This window comes from Dasypus novemcinctus, chromosome 13 (genome assembly GCF_030445035.2).
Source record: "Dasypus novemcinctus isolate mDasNov1 chromosome 13, mDasNov1.1.hap2, whole genome shotgun sequence".
In the NCBI taxonomy this organism is placed as follows: domain Eukaryota; kingdom Metazoa; phylum Chordata; class Mammalia; order Cingulata; family Dasypodidae; genus Dasypus; species Dasypus novemcinctus.
Genome location: NC_080685.1, coordinates 79,073,420 through 79,083,230, shown reverse-complemented (window position 1 = coordinate 79,083,230; position 9,811 = coordinate 79,073,420). Strand labels below are relative to the sequence as shown.

General features: G+C 39.1%; 1 pseudogene; it reads left to right on the top strand.

Annotated features, from left to right (window-relative positions):
• The first annotated feature begins 7,015 nt into the window (after positions 1 to 7,015).
• Positions 7,016 to 8,064, top strand: LOC101428907 (dystrobrevin beta pseudogene; annotated as a pseudogene).
• The last annotated feature ends 1,747 nt before the right edge of the window (positions 8,065 to 9,811 follow it).

The window sequence follows — 9,811 nt, the reverse complement described above, 5'->3', positions numbered from 1 at the left end:
AAGTACTTACTAGACTTTTAGATAAAGGACACAGATAAGGAAAATGAAGATGCACTCTATACCCTTGCAATTAATCTTAGTGGAAGACTCTCATATTATGTGGCTGAAAAAAAAACAAGTACTTACTTGAAATCTCACAACATAATTATGCATCAAGTGTTATTTTTATTTTATAAATAAAATTAAATTTCAAGAACTTAAGTAACTTGGTCAATGTACAGTTCAGTTTGATGTGGTTATGAATTCCAAAAGTAGATATTGGATTATGTTTGTGATCTGGTCTGTACCTAGGCCTAAATGAGTTATGATTAGGGCTTTAATTGCACTGTGTCTTTAGGGCATTGAGTCCCCACCCACCAAGGGGTGGGGATTCACAGATAAAAGGCATGGCAAATGACATGTTCCCATGTTAGAGTTTGATGCTGAAGTCTTAAGCTGGAGCCCTGGGAAGTAAGCCCACAAAGGAAAGAGAAGTAAGCCCCAGAAAGAAAGGAAATTTAATCCCAGAGAGAAGCAAGACCCTGGAAGGGAGGAACCCAGGAAGCCTGAATCCTCACAGCTGTTGGTAGGCATCTTGCTCCAGTACATGAAAATAGACTTTGGTGAGGGAAGAAACTTATGCTTTATGGCCTGGAATCTGTAAGCTCCTATCCCAAATAAATACCCTTAATAAAAACCAACCAATTTCTGGTATTTTGCATCAGCACCCCCTTGGCTGACTAATACAGTCAATGTCACATACTCTCAATGTAATATTAATTTTTCCCCAGGTTTTTCTACTGATCAGGTGCTCTCCCAACCTCAGTATCTCAACATTCCACACTGCAGTCAGAATGGTATTTCCATGATATAAGGAAGGTCTTGTTACTCACCAACTCTCCTGTTTAAACACTTCTACTGTTGACAGCTGCTTTCAGGATTATATCTGATTTCCTCAACCTGTAAACAAGAGTATGGTTTATACCCATGTCAAATCCAGGGAGAGAAATCTGGCTAGTGCCATTCAACTTGGCATAACTTTGGTTTGGCTGGTAGGATGCCAGTTGGCTTTCCCTTCTATATCAGTTTTTGGAAGACTTATTATTTGTTAAGAATTGGAAGAACTATTCTGAGTCAAATTGCAGATGTCTAAGAGAACATTCCCTTTAATGATGACACTAAAGAGAGAGCCCTGAGCCATTGAAAACTTCTTTTCACTTGGAGTAAGTGGATGAGGTCTTTGCCAACTCTTAGGGCATAGCTAAGTATCCACCTGCTGCACATTCAATAGCTGATGGATGGTGTGCTTTGAATCTGAATCCAAGGAAAGACAACCCATGCAACTCCTAAGATTGAGGCAGTATCTGTGCTCTCAAAATAGAATCACTATGAGAACTGGCATGGTTCTCAGGAACTGGTGATGGATTGACTTACACAGGTAGGGTGGGAACATTTCAAAATACTCCCTTCACATTGCTCCACAAACATCCTCAGGGTCCTACTTCACTCTCCTGGGCCCCTGAGTTCTCCTAATCTTATTGCCTCCCCGCAGTCTATTTCTCTCTTTCTAGTCTGGACCATAAGAGGTGAACAGAAAACTTTATTTTCCTTATTGTGTTTTCTTAATCAATCATTTGTGCAAATGCATATATTCTATTCTTAGCTTATAAGTTTTAAGAATCCATATCATCTCCTTCTCTCTGTCTCTCAATATTTTTTACTCAGCCATATATTGGCACTAAGAGAAAGAAATACCTTGTACAGAAGGACTAGCAGACTGTATTAGTCAGCCAAAAGGGTGCTGATGCAAAGTACCAGAAATCTGTTGAGTTTTATATAGGTTATTTATTTGGGGTAAAAGCTTACAGTCATAAGGCTATAAAGTGTAAGTTACTTCCTTCACCAAAGTCTGTTGCCATGTGTTGGAGCAAGATAGCTGCCTTCTTCGGAGGATTCAGCTTCTTTCTTCCTCTATGGTCCCAGCTTCTTCAAATATCAGCTGTGGCTGGGATAAGTCTGACTTCTGGGATCAGGTGCTCTGTTCTCTTCTCAAGGCCAGTTGTAATCTATCAGGTGAAAAGTTCTTTTCTCTTCCTGGGGCTTCTGCTGTGTTAAACAGAGCCTTCTCTCTTTCCACATGTATCTGCTTCTCTGTGTTCTTCTCCTGTGCATTTACTTCTGAGGCTCCAGCATCAAAACTCTCTTTCCTTTGCCATGGGTTTTCTCTGTGAGTCCACACCCAGCAAGGGGGTGGGAACTCAATATCTTACTGAAGTGGCCCATTCAAAGCCTTAATCATAATTTAATCAATTAAAAGTGAGACCTGTAAATTTAATACAATCTAATATGCCCAGAGGAATAGACCAATTTAAAAACATAATCCAATATCTATTTTTGGGATTCATAAACAGTGCCAAACTTATGCACAGACAGAATGGTGAAATTGGTAACAGAGAAGTACATTGATACTTAGGTTAAATTGTCATCAGTTTGACATACTGATCCTTAACATCTGATTAAAATATTTTGAAAACAAAACAGAAGAGAAAATATGCAACTATATGGAAAATAAGTCCAACATTGATATTTCAGAATGTGGAAATTGAATCCATTGGAATTGAATCCACAAATTATTGTTATTGGATAAAGCACACTTCAACCTTACAAATTTATTTGTTTTGCCATCCGTGAATTTCAAAGGATATTTCAACTATTGCTTGCTATCTCACAGCTTTGAGATAAAAGGTCATTATCAAAGAAAATTGTACATAATTTCCCCTCCATCCAAATTAACACATTGGTTATTGATTTCTGGAGATGAGAATAGGATAGACCTATTACCTCCTGACTCCTAATGGGCAATCTTCTTTTTATGATTCATAGTTTTCAATATACTGGATGGATGTGCATCATGGATAGGAGACATATGTCTTAAAAAGTAGAAGATAGTGACATGGCTCAACTGATCGAGCATCTGCCTACCATATGGTAGGGTCCAGGGTTTGATACCCAGGGCTTCCTGACCCGTGTGGTGAGCTGGCCCACCACACGCAGAGCTGCTGCTTGCAAGGATTGCCATGCCATGCAGGGGTGCCCCTGCATGGGGGTGCCTCATGTGCAAGGAGAGCCACCCTGTGTGAAAAAAGTACAGCCCACCCAGAGTGGCACCAAACACACAGAGAGCTGATGCAGCAAGATGATGCAACAAAAAAGAGATGCAGTTTCCTGGTGCCACCAAGGGTGCAAGCAGACACAGAACACACAGTGAGTGGACACAGAGAGCAGACAATGGAGTGGCGTGAGGGGAAAGAAATAAATAAAATAAATCTTAAAAAAAAAAAGTAGAAGATGGTGGTTGTGACAGAGATTGGAACAGTCCATGCAGGGGCAGTAGTTTTTCACAAAATGAATCTGGCCAAAGAAAAAACAGCCTAAATTTCTCTAGGACTGTGATTTTCAAATAAAATATTTTTATTGTGAGATTTTTAGAATCACAGAAGGATATTTTCAATTTTGCAAGTGAAGACAGATGTCTAGGTTTTTATTTGGAATCCTTTATTTTCTCTGAAGTAGAAACAAAACATTTCTGTGAGCTAAGATTAGCCTGTGGGCCATTTATTATGATAGCTGAAAAATAATATGGTGTTGCTTACAAAGAATACACCAAACAGATATCTTTTTCATTCTGCAAATATTTGCAAAATATCATACCTTTTCTATGTTTCTTCCTTAGATCAAAATCTACCATTCTGTCTTCATTTCTATAATGTCAATTGTCTTCATTCTTGCCAACTGGGAGGAAGTATTCATCTTCCTTTCAAAGTTGAACTCTTTATTCATGAGCCAAATTTCACTACTTTTTTTCTACAGAAATCTCATTGATAAAGTATATCCTATCTCACCTGTATCTTCAACTGCATAGGTTGAATTAAAGCATATCTCCCCTCTGAAAAATATAGCAGCATCAGAGATTCATCCCTTGATTGTAGGCTAGGCCTTGGATTCACTGTCACACTTTTTGCAAGAATGTTTTGAAACCCTGTCTCATTTTCCTTGCCTATCTATATCCTACTCAAATGCAGTTTGGCCCCTGTGCACAATACTCCTTTTGCTATTTGCTCTTATAAGTGTTCTAATGAGGCAATTTATTGGTAAATACAATGAAAAATTTTTGTACTCTAACATACATAACATATCCTGTAGCATTGTTGATCATCAAATTAATGTTTAAATCAACTATCATTCCTTTATAAAAATAATAACTAAGATATGTACATTTTAGAAAAATAAAATAGAAACAAAAACAAAAAAAATGTATTTTAAAGATTCCAGGATTTTAATACTATTACCTAAAACATTTGTTTATATTTTATTCTATATAGTATTTATAAATACACAAATGTATGTAACAAATTAATACCTATGCCTAAGAAATTGTTTAGGAAAATAAAGATTATAAAGTTAGGTCAATATTTTTAAAAAAAGAATAATAAATACATAAAATCATTTTGCTACAAACCACTTGAACTAGGAAAAGAAAAATTATCAACATCAAAAGCATTTCCTAAAACTGAAATTTTTACTATTTGAAACTTTAAAGCAAACCATTGGGGTTGGACACACTTTAGCAGAGTGTGTCAGTGAATTTGAAGACATATCTTTAGGTATCTCACAATCATGAGAAGGTAAAGAGATGCAGCTGAAGCATAGTTTAAAATGAAAATTTTAGACTTCTGTTCCAGACAAGATGAAATAGACCCATTTCCCCCTTCTCTTCTTACTTAGCCTAAGCACAGGCATAAACCATGGACATAGAACAAGATACAAAGTAGAATTCTGAAAGGCAGTAAAAAGTGTCTTGTATTACCTCACATATTAGAAGGCCAGGCAGACTATACATTTTTGACCCCTAATCTAATTACAGAAGGCAACTGATCCTCTGGATCATATGGAAGTTTGATGAAACAAACACACCTACAGATCCTAGAAGCTGAGCCAATCTCAAAGTAAATAATCCCAGAGAAATCTACATCATGATATTCATAATAAAACTTGTGAAAACTAAAAATAAGAAGAAAATCTAGAGAGAAATGGTGTATTGCTCACAGGGGAGCACCATATGAAGTGACAGTGGATTTCTCATCTGAAACCATGGAATAAAAGAAAGAGTACTATATTTTTCAAGTGTTGAAAAGAAAATCAAATTCTATAGTATAAAATAAAATTCTAGAGTCATTAAAAATATAAAAATTTTAAGAATGAAGGAGTACTATAGACATTTTCAGACAAAGAAAGGGACACAAAGAATTTATCATGAGCTATCTACTTTAAAATTTTTAAAAAATGATGTTGCTCAAACAGGATGGGCATAATAAAGAGGGAAACTTGGAGCACTGGAAAGGAAGAACAGACAACGGAGAGAAGAAATATATAGTTTGCAACTCCTGTTTATTTCCTACATGTTTCAAAACAAAAAAGCATAAAATAAGTACATGTTGGAGAAAATACGGTGCTTACTGGGAGAGGGGAACTGATTGAGTTAATAAGCAAAGAATTTATTTATTGAGAAGCTCTCCCAATGGAGGGGGTCTGAAGTACAAACTTCAGCACTCCACCAGCATGGTGGGGGTGTGAAGAGAGACTTCAGCCCACTCCTGGAAGGGCGGGACTTGAATTTATACAGAACTTTGCTAGGTGGGGAAATGATAGTGGGAGGGGGATTGAGGGTCTGAGCAGGTTGAGGAAGTCCATGGCTTCTTGGAATGCTGCAGGAGCAAATGTTTCTTTTGATCTGTAGCGTTTTAAAGGGTTTGTAAATAGTGAAGGTTTCTGTTTGCATCTTCCCCTGATATGCAGGTAGAGGTAGTAAAGATCTCCATCTCCCTCTGATATGCAGATGGTGGAGAGCTCTATCTCCCTTTACTCCTGTCTCTACAGGGTTCCTTTGTTTAACCTGTGGGAAAGTGCCACACAGGGGAGGGGGTTTACCTTTTTCCCAACGCATATCAGCGGAAACTGAGATACAGCTTGTTAATTATTGCAAACCTCTAACAGTATAAATCTATGTTAATTGTGGGCATACAATATATAAATTTAGGGAAACGGACTTTGGCCCAGTGGTTAGGGCGTCCGTCTACCATATGGGAGGTCCGCGGTTCAAACCCCGGGCCTCCTTGACCCGTGTGGAGCTGGCCATGCGCAGTGCTGATGCGCGCAAAGAGTGCCGTGCCATGCAAGGGTGTCCCCCGCATGGGGAGCCCCACGCGCAAGGAGTGCGCCCGTGAGGAAAAGCCGCCCAGCGTGAAAAGAAAGAGCAGCCTGCCCAGGAATGGCGCCGCCCACACTTCCCGTGCCGCTGACGACAACAGAAGTGGACAAAGAAACAAGACGCAGCAAATAGACACCAAGAACAGACAACCAGGGGAGGGGGGGAAATTAAATAAATAAATAAATCTTTAAAAAAATATATATATATATATATAAATTTATAATATGTAACAGCAAAATTAAAGGAGAACAAAGCTCTATAAGACCAGTTTTTATATCCAATGAAGTTAAGTTGGCATCATTTCAAACTAAATTTCTATAAACCTAGGTTGAATATAATCACCATGGTACTCATTACGAACATAACTTAAGAAACATATATAAAAGGAAATGATAGGAGGGAATGCAAGTGGAACACTACAAACAATCAATCAAAAACAGAAGAAAGCAATAATGGAGGAAATGAGGAACCAAAAAAAGTCTATGACATAAAGAAAATAAATATCATAAGTAAGTCCTTCCTTTTCAAGAATTGCATTAAATAAAAATTTATTAAACTCTGCCATCAAAAGAGATTTGCGGGACCTGCTGGGCGCCTGGGAACATCTGCCATGTGGGCAGCCACTGCCTCAACCCCAGGGACCAGGTGGGAGGAGGCGGAGGCAGCTGAGGCCAGTGAGGACCTTCTCAACGATGCCTGTTCCTGCGGGGAAGCACAGGAACTTAAAACTGCACATCTACAAGCAACAATTATGTAAGAATTTTAATGATGATTGAGGAAAGTGGGAACAAGCGGAAGACCATGGCCGAGAAGAGGCAGCTGTTCATAGAAATGCGTGCTCAGAATTTTGATGTCATACAACTATCAACTTACAGAACAGCTTTCAAATTACAATTTGTGAGAAAATGATGCAACCTTCATCTTGTTGATATCTGGAACATGATTGAAGCCTTTCGAGATAATGGTCTTAATACACTAGACCATAACACTGAGATCAGTGTGTCCCGCCTTGAAATAGTCATCTCATCCTTCTACCACCAGCTGAACAAGCGCCTTCCTTCTACTCACCGGATCAGTGTGGAACAGTCCATCAGCCTTCTCCTCAACTTTATCATTGCTGCATATGACAGTGAGGGCTGAGGCAAGTCAATGGTATTTTCTGTTAAAGCTATGTTAGTGACCATGTGTGGTGGAAAAAAATGCTGGACAAACTGAGATAGTTTTCTCCCAGATGTCATATTCCAGTGGTTTAATGATATTTAGCAAGTTTGACCAGTTATGAAAGAAGTTCTGAAGCTCCCAACAGCTGTCTTTGAAGGGCCATCTTTTTGGTTACACAGTGCACTCAGTCCACACCTCTTTCCCCAGCAGAAAAAGATAATCCTGAATATGTTCTTGGACACCATGATGGCTGATCCGCCTCCCCAGTGCCTTGTCTGGCTACCTCTCATGCACATGCTTGCCCATGTTGAGAATGCCTTCCATCCTGTGCAGTGTTCCTACTGCTGGGTTTCCAATACCGATGCCAGCAGTGCCACAACTACCAGCTCTGCCAGAACTGCTTTTGGCACAGCCATGCCAGCAGCCCTCACAGCAAGCAACAGGAGGTGAAGAGGCATTCCTTCTGGAAATATCCTGCAAAGAAGCTGAGCTATGCTATCAGTAAATCTTTGGGGTGCGTACCCACCATAAAACCCCCGCATCCTGTTTTTCCTGAGCAACCAGAGAAACCACTTGATCTTGCACATATTGTTCCTCCTCGCCCTCTAGCTAATATGAATGACACCATGGTCAGCCACATGTCCTCCTGAGTGCCCACTCCCCCCAAGAAGTTGCATTCTAGCCAGGATAGACCCAGTCATGTGGCTGACAAGCATGCGCTGATCGCCTCCTATGTGGCCCACCTGCAACACTGTGCACATGTCCTGGACAGTCCTAGCTGACTAGATGAGGAACACTGGCTTATTATTTGCTATGCTGTCCAGCTGGCTGCAGAGGCAGGAAACATGACCCGTCCTGCTACTGACTTGAGCTTTAACTTTGACGCCAACAAACAACAAAGATAGCTCATCACAGAACTGGAAAATAAAACCAGAGAGCTCCTGCAGGAGACCAACCTCTCCACCTGGAGCATGAGCAGGCCTCCCAGCCCACCCCTGAGAAGGCCCAGCAGAGCTCCACATTGTTGGTGGTGCTGTGGCTGCTGAGGCAAAGGAAAAATGAGCTGGAACAGAGGATGTTGGCCCTGCAGGAGAGCAGGCAGGACCTGATGGTCCAGCTGGAGGGGCTGATGAAGCTGCTGAAGGTAAGTCGGAATATCTAGTGGGATCTAGCTGCATGATCCCCAGGACCCAAACAACCCATTACAACTCTACCAAAGAAAGCATGGTGTAGGCTCCTGGAATCCCCAGTCTCTGACCAGAGCTCCATCACCTCAGAGGGAGAGCACTCGATATTTAACTAGCTATGGTTGACCCACAAGGGCTCCAACAAACCTCATGAATACTAAGTTTGTAAGTGTAATAAAAAGTACTTAAAAATATATGAAACCTATTCAACAACAAATAAAACAAAACCACTTCTTTGTCCATTAAAGAGATTGTTGATAAAAACAAAACAAAACAAGATATTTGCAGAAGGGAAAGACAGATATATGTTTCTAATATATACTGCCTGAAAGAAACTCACTTAGATCCAAAGCCACACATAGGTTGAAGCTGAAAGAATTGAAATAAATATTCATACAAAGGTTTGATATTTTGATGTATATTAATATCAGACAAAATAGACTTTAAATCAAAAGCTGTTTCAAAAGAAAAAGAAAGGCATTATATATTGAAAAAACAGTTCAATTCAGGAAGAAGATATAACAACAATTAGTATATATGTACCACACATCAGAACTGAAAGTATGAAGGAAACAGTGATAGAATTGAAGGGAGAAAGTCTGTAATGATGGTTGGAGATTTGAATATCCCACTTTCAGGAATGGATAGAACAGTAGACAGAGATCAGTAAGGAAATAGAAGACTTGAACAACATTATAAACATACTATATTTAACAGACATATATATAATACTCCAATTAACAACAGCAGAATGCACATTCATTTCAGATGCATATGGAACCAATAGGTAGATAATATGTTAGGCCACAAAACAAATGTCAATAAATTTTAAAATACTGAAACCATACAAAGTACCTCCTCTCACGAAAGAGGAGTAAAGCTAAAAATCAGTAACAGAATGAAAACTGGAAAATTCACAAGTAGGTGGATATTAAACCATGCACTCTTAAAGAACATATAAGTCAAAAAAGAAATCACAAGGCAACTCACAACACACTTGGAGATAAATGAAAATGAAATAATATACCAAAAGTTAAGAGATGCAGTGAAGGCAGTATTCAGAGGGAATTTTCTAGTAGTAAACACCTACGTTTAAAAAGAATGAATATTTAAGATCACTAACCTAACTTCACATTAAGGAACTAGAAAAAGAGGGGCAAACTAAACCAGAACAAATTGTGGTATATACATACAATGCAATATCATTCATCTATAA